Source organism: Chrysemys picta, chromosome 2, assembly GCF_011386835.1.
Source record: "Chrysemys picta bellii isolate R12L10 chromosome 2, ASM1138683v2, whole genome shotgun sequence".
In the NCBI taxonomy this organism is placed as follows: Eukaryota; Metazoa; Chordata; order Testudines; family Emydidae; genus Chrysemys; species Chrysemys picta.
The window spans coordinates 46,661,375-46,674,802 of record NC_088792.1 but is presented as its reverse complement, the minus strand read 5'-3'; the positions used below and the strand labels follow the sequence as shown (position 1 = coordinate 46,674,802).

Here is a 13,428-nt window from a genome sequence, read left to right as displayed (position 1 = left end):
GAACCTCAAAGACTTTTTGTTGCTTTCATAGGCAGCATCTTCTATAATACCTCGTTTGTTCAAATTAAAACTCATGCTCCAATTGCCAGTATAGAAATCTTTTCAGCCACTAATTTTATTCAGGTATATTCAGAGTGTAGCACTTGGAACAAGAGTAGGGAAAAAACATTCTGAAGAAAGCTATTTTTTTCCAAAGGGATTTTTCTTCTTTTCTTGATCCCCATTCCACAAACACAAAACAACCACCAGAATAAAACTAATGTTCATAAAAACGGGTCTATCTTCAGAGGGATGTAAAATATGAATACAATTTTCCTTGTTTATTATCAGTGGGCTCATATTGTAACTTCTAAATAAGTGAATGTATTAACACAATTTCTAACAGTTGTTATGATAAGATTGCATTAAAAGGCACATCGGCACTAGAAGTAGAGATGAAACATCTCTGAAATTAATCATATCCAGAGTAAGCAATTGAGTCCATCAATGCAATAGATTGCCTGTTGATGTAGAATACAGAAGATTAAACTGAGACCTATCATTTAAATACTTGAATGCCAGCATATGCTTTTATTGTGATACTTACATAGAATTCAGGAATAGATCTCAGTTTTAATTACACTTTTTCCCTTAATAGTATTAGTTTTATTATTGCTATCAGACCATATGAAACTGTTCTAATTTATCTAACATTCAACATTTGTACAACTATTCATCTTTTTTCAGTTGTGGATGCCGCTTATCTGCTGCAAGACTCTGGTTATTGCAAAGACATGCAGCAGTGAGAGGGTGCAGGACTGAAAACTGGCAGGGTCTCGGTTCGGCACAGACAGTATTGTGACTGTAGCAGGGGGCTGACAACTGGCAGAGGGAGGGAAGGGAAAACACACACACAGCACTCAGATCAGGGTGGGGAGCTGAGATGTGTCTGACACAGGGAATGACCAGAGACTCACAGCACTAGGACATGGAGTCAAGAATACTTAGTCTTGTGCATTCCACAGCACTGCAGCTGGATAGTGCCTCACTCCACTCAACTGTCAGTATTTTATAAGATAGGCATCTGTAAAAGCTACGTAGAGGTTGAGTAGAATCCAGAAGTTGTTGTAGATTTGTAAGAATCAAGTCTGTGTACTTTTTCAGCTGGCTTAACAAACACTTCTTGTTCTCTTCACTTAGGGTTCAGTATAAGTGCCTTCATTAATCAACTTCTGGAATGAGGTCCTTGCTTCTTCCAGTACGTTTTCAATGGATCTCTCTCTGATTGATCCAAAGGTAGCTTCTAGTGCTGGACAAATATCTACTACTGTTGTAGCAGATGCCTGGATGGCATTATTTAATGACCCAAGTGGATTCAACAGTAGACTTACAAAAGATAGAGAGCATGGTGATTGTCTTCTCTGAACATAGTCAGCAAAAGTAGTCCACCAGCCTCACTACCTAGATCCGTCCCATCTTGATGGACACTTTCTAAAGCCAGTAATAATGGTTGTAATAATTTTAAGACATAAGTCAAGGATCGCTCATGAGAGAGTCTGCAGAGTGGGTATTTCCAGGTTGGACTAATTTGAATTTCAGTCCCAGAGCATCTTCTATTTTTTCCAAGACATTCAGACTTTTTGGACTCTTGTTGGAAAAAAAAAGTATAATGAAGATATAAAAGTTATGTTTTTTAAATGTCTTTTGACGATTTTACAGCTCATATTAGTGCTAGTTGAGTAGATCATAGAATTGTAGGACTGGAAGGGACCTTGAGAGGTCTTCTAGTCCAGTCCTCTGTACTCAAGGTAGGATTAAGTATTATCTAGACCATCCCTGACAGGTGTTTGTCTAACCTGCTCTTAAAAACCTCCAATGATGGAGATTCCACAACCTCTGTAGGCATTTTATTCCAGTGCTTAACTACCCTGATAAGAAGTTTTTCCTAATGTTCAACTTACACCTCCCTTGCTGCAATTTAAACCCATTGTTTCTTGTCCTATCCTCAGAGGTTAACATGAACAATATTTCTCCCTCTTCCTTGTAACAACCATTCATGTACTTGAAAACTATTATGTCCCCCCTCAGTTTTCTCTTCTCCAAATTAAACAAACCCAATTCTTTCAATCTTTCCTCATAGGTCATGTTTTCTAGACCTTTAATCAGAGGTGAAAGTAAGCTGGTATGACCCGGTACGCCGTACCGTACTGGCTTCCCCACATGGTAATTTAAAGGGCCTGAGGCTCCAAGCAGTGGCTGGAGCCCCGGGCCCTTTAAATTGCCGTAGAGCCCCACTGCAGGAGCCCTGGTATAGTGGCGGCAGCCAGGACCCCCGGAACTCCGTTGGCAATTTAAAGGGCCCGGGGCTCTGCTGCGGTAGTGGCGGCTGGGAGCCCCTGGCTCTTTAAATCACCACTGGAGCCCCCAGCCACCGCTGCTACCCTGTGGCTCTGTCAGTAGGGCTCAGGCAGCGATTTAAAGGGCCCAGGGTCTGGCTGCCGCTACCACCACGGGCCCTTTAAATTGCTGCCTGAGCCCCGCTGCTGTAGCTGGCAGAGATTTAAAGGGCCCAGGGTGGTAGCGGTGGCTGGAGCCTCAGGCCCTTTAAATGGCCTCTGAGCCCCGGGGCTCCCAGCCACCTCTGCAACTAGTAGCTCCAACAGTGATTTAAAGGCCCCGGGGCTCCCAGCCGCAACTACAGCAGCCAGAGCCCGGGGCCCTTTAAATCCAGATTTAAAGGGCCCGGAGCTCTAAAGGCCCCGCCTCCTCCGGTTGAGGCCACACCCCTTCTGGGTGAGGCCCTGCCCCCTGCTCAGGACTCCAGCATACCGGTAAGTCCTTTAAGTTACTTTCACCTGTGCCTTTAATCATATTTGTTTCTCTTCTCTGGATTTTCTCCAATTTGTTCACATCTTTTCTGAAACGTGGTGCCCAGAACTGGATACAAAACTCCAGTTGAGACATAATGAGAGTGGAGTAGAGCAGAAGAATTACTTCTCGTGTCTTGCTTACAACACGCCTGCTAATACATCCCAGAAGGATGTTCGCTTTTTTTGGCAGTGTTACACTGTTGACTCATATTTAGCTTGTGACCCGCTATGACCCTAGATCTCTTTCCGCAGTACTCCTTCCTAGCCTGTCATTTCTCTTTTTGTATGTGTGCAACTGATTGTTCCTTCCTACATAGAGTACTTCACATTTGTCTTTATTGAATTTCATCTGATGTACTTCAGACCCTTTCTCCAGTTTGTCCAGATCATTTTGAATTTTAATCCTATCCTCCAAAGCACTTGCAACCCCTCCCAGCTTGATATCGTCCACAAACTTTATAAGTGTACTCTCTATGCCATTATCTAAATCATTAAGATATTGAACAGAACTGGACCCAGGACCAATCCCTGCAGGACCCTAATCGATATGCCTTTCCCGCTTGATTGTGAAGCACTGATAACTACTCTCTGGGGATGGTTTTCCAACCAGTTATGCACCCATGTTATAGTAGCTCCATCTAGGTTGTATTTTCCTAGTTTGTTTATGGGACCATGTATACATGTTACACTCTTCTCTGAGCAAAGCTTGTACTCCACCATATCTTCCAGAGAAGTTTGCACAAGCAGCCATCTGTTTGGGGTCCAATTTACAAGCATGGAACTCTTCTAAGATGTGCGTTGTCACAGATGTAGCCAATATGTCTTCTATAACCTGAACATCTAGAAATGCATCTTCTAGCCCAGGGGTTGGCAACCTTTCAGAAGTGGTGTGCCGAGTCTTCATTTATTCACTCTAATTTAAGGTTTTGTGTGCCAGTAATACATTTTAACGTTTTTAGAAGGTCTTTCTATAAGTCTATAATATATATCTAAACTATTGTTGTATGTAAAGTAAATAAGGTTTTTAAAATGTTTAAGAAGTAGAGGTTCTAAATTCATTTAAAATTACATTAAAATGCAGAGCCCTCCGGACCAGTGGCCAGGACCCGGGCAGTGTGAGTGCAACTGAAAATCAACTCTCGTGCTGCCTCTGGCACGTGTGCCATAGATTGCCTACCCCTGTACTCATTTGCTGCTCAGATCTCCACCCCATGGGACTAAGAGCTGCACAATCCTTGCTGACATGGCATACCATTTCTGGAGGAGGTGTAATCTGAAGAGAAAGTCATTCACTGGACTTGGACACAGGTGGGCCTAGTTGAGTCGGTTCACAAAAGGCCCAGATTTACCTGAGCCTGTGAGATTTTGCAACATGACAAGGCTGAACTAAAAGGTCAGTGCAAGTTTGGGCTGCCTCGGGTCACTGAGAATGGGAGAGCACACTGGAATAGTGCAGTCTGGACACCGCATTACCAGAAAGCAGAATTTTAAAACAAATGAAACTGTTGATTTTCCATATGTACTCTAGAAAGCACTATTTTGTTGTGGCTACAGAAACTGCTGAAATGAAAGTTTGTCTTCTGTACTCACCAAATGGACTTTTTCTTTTGGTCGCTTTTTATTCATTTCAGAATTTGTCAGAAACCAGTAGCAAGTGTTTTCACTGTATATTGCATTATTCCTAGAATTGATTTATATGATGCCAAGCCAGGATCAGGTGAGAAGTGTTTCCTAACTGAAACAGGAGGAGATTATTTCTAAGATAAAGTACAGTCAGGGTAGGAGTATTTTCATTTTTTGTTTTCTCAAACCCCCAAACCACTCTGCTCAAGTTCTTTAGCCACACCTGGATCTCTAATTCCTGCCCAAACGGTGGAAGAGTGGACCCCAAAAGAGGCATTCTTCATTCCTGACCTAAAGCTCAAACTTTCTCCCTATGGGACAGCGTAGGAGGAAAGAGGACAAGTAGCATATTCAAGATACAGAAGTTATCAGGAGAAGAAACTTAAGAGTGTAACTGTGAGCCTTAACAACAACAAAAAAAGTCATCTATATTACTTTGAAAACAAGTTAGATACATAAGCTCCAGAGCAGGGACTGTGTCCTTGTTCTGTGTTTGTACAGGAATGGGGACCTGGTCCAGGATTGCAGCCACTAGGTGTTATTGCTATACTATTACTACTAATAGAGCACAGGCACTTTACTACATGTTTGTATAGCACTGAGCAAAACAGAGCTCTTATTCCTGATTGATACCATCAGGCAGTGCTGTAATATAAACAATAATAATAAAACCAACCTAGCACAAATATAATAAGCAAGGACACGTGAGAAAGGAGTTAGAGGACATTTCCCTCAGTGTTTTTCCACTTTAAATATCAACATACCAATATTAAAGAAGTCCGAGCAACCTACAGAGTATTGGGTACTATGCCAGGCACCTATTTTTGGAAAGTCCTAAAATTGGACTCCTAAATCCATAATTGGGAATCTAAGTTAATAGTTTGATTTTCAGAAGTGCTGGACACCCAGCAGCTCCCATTTACTTCGGTAGAAGTTAGATGTCAAAAAGAAAAACAAAACAAAAACAGCCCACTTAAGTTCGAACCTACATTTGGAGCCTAATTGTAGACACCAGTGTTTTAATATCCTGGCTTAGACTACCCAGCCTGAGCAATTTGCAATAGATACTAGTTCAGAGCACTTTCAGGATATTTCGGTCTAAATGTAGTGTAATAGGATTTCTTACCAAAGGTCTTCAAAACTATACCTAGAGGAGACTAGTTCAGTAAAACATATATTTTTCTAAGATAATCAACACATTCTGAAAAATATTATTCTTGCAATGACTTTATATTTATATTTCCCACAAAAATAATTCATACTCTTAAAAAAAACCTTCAGTGTATTAATGTAGAAATTAAGAACATGATCCGGTAAACTCTTACTTATCTGGGTAGTCCAGTTGAAGTCTACAGAACTACTCATGTGGTTAAGGAATGCTCATCTGAGTAAGGATTGCAGAATTGAGCCTTAACATCCTGCACGACAGGATTTGGAAAGATAACTAATATTCATCAGCAGGTGAAGTCAGAGGGATTTCTGCATGATTCAGTACTGCACAATTTGGCCCATAAACTTTATTAAGATAAAGAGCAATACAAGATGGAATTTTATCCCTGCTAAGTGTTAGTTGTTACAAAACTAAGGTTTTTCAGCCCTTTATAATGTGGATAGATATTGGTCTGGATCACTTAATCCCTCTTAGTTTATCGCAGCTTCCTCAAAGGCACTAACCTCCATGTCCTTATGTCACCATCTCAGATTACTCCAATTTTTCTGCTGTGAGCACTGATGCTTTCACATAGCCTATCCTTAGCTTAAAAAAATTGAGGGTGGTGGTGGAATGAAAGCAATATCACATGACCTAGCCACACTTTATACCCTATTTGATGGGCAACAGAAATCTTAGGGTGATGGAGAGAGGGAATTTTTCTTCCAAATCTGTAGATATCAAGAGGAACAGAATTCCACAACACTGAGGTCAGCTGTGTGAAAGCACTATATTTTGGCTTAGCAAACCTGAAAACTGAGGGGGAGAGTAGATAAATGAGCCTCAGAAAGTAGGTTATGAGAAGAAACAAACGTGGCCCAGGTTATGCAAGTACACATGGGTTGAGGCTTGAAGAAACTTGAAAGATAATAGTAAAATTCTGAAATTGAACCTGAGTTTCAGAGAGAGACAATGCAGTTGCTTGAACCAAGAGGTAATGTGGAGACATCAGGGATGGCAGTAGATTAAAGGTGAGCTGAAATGCTCTTATAAAAAACATCCATAGACTATGCAAGCCCCCAAATAAGTAACCTGTTCATGTTGAGATTGGAGTCTGATCTAGGTCACACTGATGTTAATTGCAAAGCTTCCATTGATTACAACAGGACAAGGATAGGCCCTTAAAATTAAAAACCAAGTTGTAAATAATTTTTTTCTCCACTTAGCCTCCAGTGCTTGGATTCAAGATTCTCTGTTTCCAAAATGCTAACCCTAACCCATTAAGCATTATAAGGAATGAAAGTATTCACCCCCTCCTCTGATTTAGATGTTGCTTGAGTTAGTGATGGCTCCAGTCATAATAGGAAGATGCCAGACCACTGAACAAAGATTTTGGCTAGAGTTGGGTGGGAAGTGATTTCCCCATCCCACAAGAATTTGATATTTCAAAAAAATTTCCCATCCCACATCAGGACAAAAAGTAAAAATCTTGGAAAATTTCTTGAACCAAACTCCCACCCCTCTCCCCCAAAAAGTTTCAGATCAGGTCAAATGAAATGTTTAATTTTGATAATTTTGAAGTGTTTTGTTTCAATGTTGATCTTATCAGTTTTTAAACTTTTAAAAACTATTGATTATCTTAAATTTTGAAACAGTCATTTGAAAACAAAAATGGAAATTTTCATTTAGAAAGTGTCAAAACAGGATGTTTCAACAATTTAGAAATTGTTCACAAAGTTTTGAAATGGGAAATTAATCAAAACTGATCCTTTCTCATAAAAAGGGTCAGTTAAATGAACTGAATGGGATTTTCCAATAAAAAAGTGTTTTGTTGAAAAATTCCTGACCAGCTCTAGTCTTGGCAGGCAAAAATCTTTCAGCCTATCTTAAAATGAGCAGCAGAATTTTGGACCGACTTTACACTGATATTGAAAGATGGTGGAGTGCATCTTAGAGATGTAAACATTTGTACCAAATGGACACTCATTTTTTGGTCTGAATTAGAGGTGAATTGCACAGCATTCTGCCACACATAACCAATCATTTCCCCCTGCAAGAACATATGTTAATCTTGCCTTTGATAAGCAGCATAATTAATAACCTTTATTGCTAAACAATTTACAAATTATGAGTGTCAGAAGTAATATAAGCAACTGTCACCATCCTATGTGAGCATATACTGTGCTATTTTTCATTCCTTTGTCTATCAACCTCTACTTTAAATGAATGATACAAACAATGGTTACATCTTACTTAGGTTAATCAGGGTCTAATCTGTATTATTTTCCCATTTTAATTCAGACTACATTACATAGACATGGATCTTTATAAAAAATAGTAATTTTTCACAAACAAAACATCTGGTGCCAGACTGTGGCTGGCATCACGCAGATACTCCGGGGAATGGGGAGAAAATACAAGGAATGGCTCACTGCAATATGACTAGCAAAGGCAGGTAATGGCACTAACCTCCCCAAAAGAGGCAGACTGAGGATTGGAAGCTCCCCATTTTATTGGTGAGGCTGGAGAGGAATACATTTGGTATCTTCTTCCAGAATTCCCAGCCAGAATGCCTCCTGGATATTTTCATCGCAGCTTGGTGCCTCTTTATAACCTGGGCTCTGGGCTATATTTTTAAGCCACAATTTAGATTATTGCTATTATTTAATAGCACTCAGGTATCAGTCTGAATCGGGGACCCATTCTGCTAGGTGGTTCCAAATAGAGGTAGAAATGACCCCCCTACAAGCTAGCACTAAGGATGAAATCCTGGCCCCACTGGAGTCAATGGGAGTTTTACCATTTACTTCAGTGAAGGGCAGGATTTCACCTTGATTCAGTATAAAACCTAATTTAATGTAATCCAGATTCAAACACAATGATCACAGTGACTAATTTTTACATGTTCACTTTTAGAAATGAACAAAGTGATGATGTTTTGGTACCATTTCATTAGATTCCTCCCCACCCCCAGCAACTGGAGGCACCAGTATAGCTGTGTGAATCTTACTTAGTTTGGTTTGAGGGTTTTACACCCTTTGAGTTTTGAACTTCAAAACCCAGAGTGAAACATCTGAAATGGTTGAGTTTCACCTGTGTTCCATAGTTTCCAACCAAACAATTTATTTCAGATTATCTTGAAAGTTGGCCTAGTTCCACTCACTCTCTTCCCCTCTCCCCATAGACTGGCTAAAACATTCTCAAACTCTGGCCTCAGTTTTGGGTTTGGAACAAGACCCCAAACAAGGCGAGTTTTTCTTGGGTTAGCATTTTATTTTGTCAGTTTTACAAAGCGTCAGGAGGCATATACTAGAATGAAGGCATGCGTCAGCAAATTACAGCTGGATTTTCCAGCATCAGTAAATATTGTTTATCTTTGTTTGCAAATAATGGTGACTGTCCTATGAATAACAATGAGGCAGGATACAAAGGAAAAGTTCAAAAATGTAAATTTGCACATTTATTGCAGCTTCTTGTTTTAAGTGCTTAATGCCTATTAATTCAGATGCCACATTTTCCCTTTCTTCTTCATGATCATTTTGACTTCCCCAGCTTAGGAAAAACATTCTGAGGAAATCAGAGGCTTTTTTTGTGTGTGACTTGTCTATTGACTCACTAATTCCACTCTCCTTTTAGTCCTTTCATGCTAATAACTTCTTTTCAACAAAAATTGTTTGACTTTTTGTGTGTGAATTTTTTTGTTGTTGATTTTACTCTCCTCTCTTCCCCCCCCCCTCCCCCCCAAAAAGAGGCCATATTTTAAACAGAAGAATAACTAACTCTTTGTTACTTTACTTAACTGGAAGCTTGCCATAAGGACTGAGAGAAAACGAAAGTCTGTCTCTCATTTTACTTGGCCATACAGAGGAATAAGAGGTAGTTACTCCCCCACACATTTACTGCCTTTGCTCATTTGAGGAAGGGCGGCTGAGGCTCTGGCTGCAGGGGAAGATAGCAAGGGCTACTCATGAAGTATACTGTCCTCTGTGGGCAAATGAGAAAGGAGCAAAGGGGGATGAGGAATAGGAGGAGCCTTGACTCTTCTCCTCTTATTTATTAGCTAGACTAGCTGACAGGAGAAGCTTGAAGAATCAGCTGATCACCATAGGGATTAGGAGGGAATTTATTTCCCCCATACAGTGTAGTGTAGGTAGATGTTATTTATTTATTTATTTACACACACTTTGGATTGGCAGGCATAGGACACTGCAGTAGGCAGGATCCTGTACTCTGGTATACAAGTGTTATGCTGCTGTTGCTAATTACTGTTTGATTGTGAACCACCCAGCACATTTTAAGGCACTAAAACACATAAGACAACGTGATCCCTCCTTGCCGTAAAGAATTTATATTCTAAGACCCCATTTCTGCAAACATGCGCATGCTCAGTTTTTCACACCATGGGTAGCCCCAAAGATGATACATATTGTGTGACGTTAAGCACAGCAAGAACATTTCTGTTTATTATTTTAGCTGTTTACAGTTTTTTTTTAAATTGTGTAATTTTGCCATTGCCCACTTTATATTTATTAGACTTTGCTTTTTAGTTGCTTCACCCATGACCATTTGCCCTTTGATTTATGGTTCATTTATAGCCTTTATTCAAAGTTCAATATTTCCCCCATTCTTGTTATGATGTTCCAGAACCTTTTCAATTTTCCATTTTTTAAAAGTAATTTTATTTATTTAAGAAAAATAAAATTAGGCATGTCCTGCTAACTCTGGGGGGGGCTGATCCTACAAGCCTTACTCCCATGAGTTATCCATACACAGTCGTCCTATTTACTTAAGTGGTGCTTCTCCCATGAGAGAGGACTGTTCAGATGAGTTTGTGGAATCAAGACCTGAGTTACCAAGCTTGCAAGACAAAATACACTGCAGTTTGCAATATGAAAGGCATTTTCTTTAACACATTTCCAAAGACTAAATGGCTGATAGTCATATGAAGTTATTGGGCAAATTAATTTCTGGTGTAACTCCATGGAAGCCAATAATTACACCAGGGATGAATTTGGACCACTGGTTTGAGACTTCAGTTTCACTCCACTGAGTTGTAAATTGCTGTGGCCTCACATAAGCAAATATGGAAACACTAAAAATTTTAAACTAAATGTATATTGTTGTATTCAAGGGGTATTCACTGCTCTACTTACTTTTTCGTGATTATTTATTTTAAAACGTCTAAGCAGAAGAAGCAGGCCATGCCATATACTTGGAAATGCATAAAAAACCACAGTAATGACCAAACCCAGAATGATTTAGTGCAGATCACCTCATAGACATATATGCACATTTGCAGTTTAAACACTGCCATGTTGTCTGCAAGCTTGAAGGAGTAATTCTGTGAGCAATCACAGTGCAGTCAGAATCAGAAACTTAGTAAAGTAATATTACTTTGGAATAGCAATTAAAGTACATGACCTTACAACTCTCATTCAGTGGATGACTATTCCTGTGTGTAAGAATTATTCATACTATTGATGTTACAGTAGGGCCTAGAGGCCCCAGCCAAGATTAGGGCCCCATTGGGTTAGACATGATACAAGCACATAGTAAGAGACAATTCACCCAGAAGAAGTTATTTTTAATCTACATAGACAAGGAAGACAGAGTGGAAGGGAAAACAGGCAGAGATGATGGTGTGTCTTAAGGTCACAGAGCAGGTTATTGGCTGAGCCAAGGCCAGAACTCAGGTTCCTTGACTCACAGTCCAGTGCCACACTATCTTACTTACATTCTGCCTGCTTTATTCATGTCAGTAAAGGTATAGGATTGGGCCTCCTAAGCTGCATTCTTATACATGTGGAACCATAACATCATATATGGCATATGTTATTTTAAATACATTAGTCTAACTGTGCACCTTTTTGTTTAAAATGTATGGGTTTTGATACCTTAAATCCCACAATAACCATTTAGTTTCCATTATACACAGTATGAGCGCCTGCTACATGGAGAGCATATAGAAACTTAAGCCCGGAGCTGAAGGAACCCCCACAATCATTCCACTATGTTTCTGGCACTGCCAGCCTTGCTGGGTTCAATGTAGGGTTGCCAATTTTGGTTGGACATATTCCTGGAGATTTAATCACATGACATGATTAATTAAAGATTAATTCCTGGAGACTCCAGGCCAATCCTGGAGGGTTGGCAACCCTAGTTCAATGGCATACTGCTGGATTAAACCGCAGCCTTAAATAACTGAAACCATTCCCAGGACATCTAAAAAAGTGGTTATGCTCTCAGCCTAGCTAAAGTATCATTCCACTGCAAGTAACAATGCAGCAAAAGCCGTTTCACATTACTTTAACAGAAGCATTTAGCATTTTTACTGACAGAATCTAAAGCATGTGGTTATGAAGTGTGAAATACTCATTAAAATTCCTTGAAGAAAATCAGTTGAATAAATTCCAGTAATTGTTACAGTGCCTCCCTTACTGTAGTTTTATAATGTAGTAATTCTTATCACTGCTCTGTTTTACTCTGACAGCAAATAAAAATCTCAGATGCTTGTTCAGAAATTTATTTCCTTCTAGGGGCAATTTTAATATTTGTAACTTTAAAGTTTTAAAAGTATATTATACTAACTCTGGGCCAGATCGTGTCCCTGTGTTTTGCATGCTGAGGGAGCAACCCTGCTTTAGGATCTTGGGGACAGTGTGTGCATGCGTGTACCCCCTCCACAGCACCATTTCCCTTTTACCAGACCCCACAGAGAAGGCAGTTGGGACCTCTGTGTGGGAATTGGTGGAAACTGGGCAGGCTGGGAGTGTGGAGTCAGCTGGGAGACACTAGATGGTCATTGAGTTGGGGCACATGTCACCTCCCATGTGCCCCATGGAGGTTCCCTGGGAAAACAATACAGCCCTAGGCCCCTTTTGTGGTGGGCATCCTCCTCTATAGGGGGAGGAGTTCTGGGAGGCGCAACCATAGCCAGGGTTATGGAACTGTGCTGCCAGGGAACAAGTAAGGAGGACACTGAGCTGGTGCAGACGCACAAGACCTGTGTGTGGCCCTGGCCTCATGTGGAACTCCTGGTGATAGGCAGGTTTTGAAGGCAGGCTCCAAATCTCATTCAGGGAGATAGGCAAACTCTGACCCCAGATGGAACAATATTAGAGAAACTCCAGGAGGGGATTTTTGTGGAGTTTTCTATCCCCTTGGCCATTGGTTTTAGCATAGGAGTGGGCAATATAGCCCTATCTTTGCCTTGCCTCCCTCACTCATGAGGCAGCAGTGCTGGGGCAACCCTTCAAATGTCCATGACTCAGCAGATACACTCTACTCCTCTAGTGCTGCTGTGTCCAGTCACCAGGTCGCTCAGGCAGCAGTGCCAGGGGTCTTTTCTGGGGCATATGCCTCTGTGGAAAGTACTAGACTCCCCACCACCCCAGACCACCCACACAGTCCCATTTCCCCCCACATTTCCCCTGCACATAAACTTCTTCTTCCACAGGCTTAATCAACTTTCCCCAGGCCCCCTGAAGCCGTGGTTACCACCTGTAGTCTCACTCTCCCTGCAACCCATGCCCACTATTCCCTCTTCTTCACCCCTTCCCAATCTCAAGAGGTGGGGCGGGGACTTGGGGAAGGGGGTCGAATGGGGGTGGGGTGGAGGCGGAGCAGGGGTGGGAAGAGGCAGGGCGGGAGTGGGGACTTGGGGGAAGGGCTGGGGGCAGATGGGGGTCAAGCACCCACCCGTGGGAGCAGAAGTTGGCGCCTATGGCCTGGTGCACCTTGGAGCCGAGACAGAGTCTTAAGCCCTGTTTCACCTGCCCCCCCCCCCCCCGCACTTTCCCTTGAGCC

The 13,428-nt window shown here is 41.2% G+C and overlaps 1 protein-coding gene across 1 annotated transcript in view; it reads left to right on the top strand.

The window, feature by feature from the left end:
- Positions 1-13,154, top strand: part of MTERF1 (mitochondrial transcription termination factor 1) — a 60,671-nt gene extending 47,517 nt beyond the window's left edge. Inside the window, exon 5 of the transcript XR_010598252.1 lies at positions 3,931-13,154. The gene's annotated coding sequence lies outside the window, so the exon portion shown is untranslated. The remainder of the gene's footprint in view (positions 1-3,930) is intronic.
- Positions 13,155-13,428: the final 274 nt, after the last annotated feature.